Raw genomic sequence first — 3,447 nt, 5'->3', positions numbered from 1 at the left:
ATAATAAAATACATAAGCAAGGAAGATGACTCGATCTACCCCACTCACGATCTACCTCAGTCCAGAATTTTCTCGCTTTGATACCACCTGTTGTGACGACCCGAGTTCTAATCTCTCATTAATCAAATCATCGTACATAATAGTCAAAGAATCAAAGACTAAATAAAATAAAAAAAAAATTTTAAAAGGGAGCACCTCGCTCGATCGGGGAAAAACACCCGATCGAGTGAGCCATGAAGCCCAACTCTCGGGTGAAAGCAATGTTGGCCTCGCTCGATCGGGTACTTTCTACCGATCGAGCGAGCACAAAATGCTCAAGGTTCTGTTTCCAAATCAAGGGCCTCGCTCGATCGGTGATAATCACCCGATCGAGCGGGCTAAGTTTTCCAGCAATTCCACAGAATTCTTTTGCTGTCAACACATGTTCATTTACTCATTTTTCATCTATCATCAACTCATACATAGCCTATACAAAATCATAAGCTAGCATGCATACTAACATGATATAAATTGATAGAAATAGATCATAACAAAGCCTTAAAATCAACTCAAGATAGGCTCACATATCAAACAAGAATCGTTGTTATACCAAAAAGGATTAAGCTACAACATGCTGTCTTAAGGATTTACAACATCAACTCAAATCCTAAATACATCAACAACACAATCACTTAATAACCAACAAGTCTTGGTACAAGTAGCTATAACATGATCATGTTTTGAGACTCAACACAAACATTGACAGCTCAAACCATCTAAACTCGGATCATCATGCTATTCTCTCATCTCTTTCATCCCTTGTTCTTCAAGATCGCTTTTGCCCTGTTCCACTCCCGCCTATCGTCATGACACATACAACACAACAATAGCCGGATAACTCCGGTGAAAAATATATTTCCCAGTAAAAGCAAATAAACATGCATAGCAAAGCATATATCAAACTCATGATATAAACATAACTTCAATGCATGTTTTAAAACAAGGTTCTCTAACAATTCTCTCATTTCATCGGTTGGGATCCCAAGAAAAAGATATCATAACTAACCACCGACTCTCCCGATCGAGGTGGGGCTACTTATCTTGCTTCTCTAGACTTTGAAGCCATTATATATGTAAATCAGACGCTAGGCTAAGTCAACCACCCAGGCCATACATATATAATCCCTCAAATCGTCTAATCGAACGTTTCCGTTCATTTCAAAATCAAAGAACAAGTCTTACAAGATGAATGCAACATATATCAACAAAATAGCATTCATTAAAATCAAGACTCATTCAACCATTCAAATACAACATATAAAAGCAAATAAGCAAATAAGTATGTGATTTAGGGAACTCGATACAAACCATCTCGAGTTAGAATCCCAGTCGAATCCTAGTTCACTTTTACCTTTCGATTGTGAGGTTTCAAGGCAACTTCAAGCTATCCAAATCTGAACAACACAATCACCAAACCTATCTCAAAATCTGCTCAATCTTCAACCAAACTTTAAGGCAAAAAGCTACAAACCTTGTTCTTTCTTCTATCAGTTTCGAAGTCGAGATTATCGAGTTGATATCCCCTGTTTATGAACTGAAATCACAGCATATAAACCAAGTAAACATTAGCTACAACCCAGCAACATCTTAGTCCAAGATACAATAGCAAAAACAGCCTCATATCATAAGTTCGGCGGAGTAACGGTACAAAATCGGTAACCGAAACTAATTTCTAACAACTATAGCAGCACATATCCATCAAACCAGCACATATATGTCAAAACTCAGCAATATCAGATGCTACTAATTTCGAATTGAAGCTGCTAAAGCATCACAATAGCATACAATCACCATTCAAATAACTCTTCTTCAATACCACAAGATATAACACTTCAAAACCTCAAACAAGAACCAACTAACTGATCTCTGCCATTTTCGAATTCTCAAACCATAATGAATCAAAAGAAAACTTACATCAAATCGAAGGTCTCATCTTGAGGATTCCAAAACACTTTTCGCAATCGAAATCGGATAACTGAAACTCAAAATATTGCAATTACAAGTTGAAGAAAAAACTTAAAATTTCTTTGTTCTTTCCTCACGGTTCTTGCCTCTGAACAATCTGATGGAAAAGGTAGTATACACGTGAATAATCATAGGAATAACAAGTGTCCAACATATTTACCCAGGTTTGGACTTTGGCCCCTCAAGTTGTCAATAATTGCAATTTGATCCTCAATTTTTTATTTTATTCAATTTCAATCCTAAATAATTTAAGAATATTAGAATTTAAATCAAAACTCCAAATATTCTCAAATTAAATATTCTCGAATTAAAATTAAATAATTCCGGGCGTTACAGAAAGCTAATTTATTCAGACTTGCTCATTCAATTGAAAATGGTAAAGTTTACTCTTATGCTAAAATATCATTGTTTTCTCATAGTATAATTTGCTAGAAGGAAATCAAAATTCTATCACTAATTAAAAATCTCAAAGTGGAACTAAACACTACATGAAATATTAAAACACAAGATAATGCCCAATAATAAAATATTACTTATAAAATTAAAATATCAATTTAGTAGTGAGGTAAAAAATTTTATCCATCTTTCAACGTAATCAATCATTAATCGCATAATATTTATTAGGCTACATTCTATATTCAGTTTCTATAATAGTAAATCAAAACTGATTTCATAAATTTATCTCAAGCGTTTCATATATTGGCCTTTGGCGCCTAGGCGCCTAGACTTTTTTTTTTTCCTTTTTAAAAATCATTTTTTGACATTAGAAGGGTATTTTATTATCTTTCAAGGTATTTTTAATATTTTTAAAATATTTTATGAATATATTTTCAATTTTAACATCAAGAACGAAAGTAACGACTCACGTAAATCGATTTAGCTATTACATATATATGTTATTATTTTTTCACAAGAGCTATTTTTTATGAAAGTAATGAAATTTTATGAAATGATAAGGGCTTTGTTGATTTTATTTCATTTTATTTTCTGTTTTCGCGTTCTTTTTTTTAACGCTTCTTTTTTTATGCTAAGTTTTTTATTTCTTTTTTTTAGTCTTACAAGCCCGATTCAACAATATTTTAAAATATTCTATATTCCAATAACCCAAAGTGAAACGACTATAACAACTACTTATAATTAAACTAAATAAAATACGGATTTTTTTTTCAAAATTTCGGCATGACCTATCTATTTAAATCACAAAGCACCTGTAACAGACAACAAATTTTAAAGAAAAGCAAACAACACTAATAAACTAGACCGAGAAAGGAACGAGAACCAGAGAAGAAATTCGACATTTCGAACAACAAAAGATTAAACAATTACATATTTACATGCCCACAAATAATTCTATAAATTCTTATAATATCATTTATCCAATCAACAAAATAAAAGACTTTAAATTGCTAAAATAAACTTTTGCGGAAGATTGGCATGGTCAGA

The sequence above is a fragment of the Henckelia pumila genome, chromosome 2, assembly GCF_033568475.1.
Source record: "Henckelia pumila isolate YLH828 chromosome 2, ASM3356847v2, whole genome shotgun sequence".
Taxonomy (NCBI): domain Eukaryota; kingdom Viridiplantae; phylum Streptophyta; class Magnoliopsida; order Lamiales; family Gesneriaceae; genus Henckelia; species Henckelia pumila.
Note: the sequence above shows the minus strand (reverse complement) of the source record.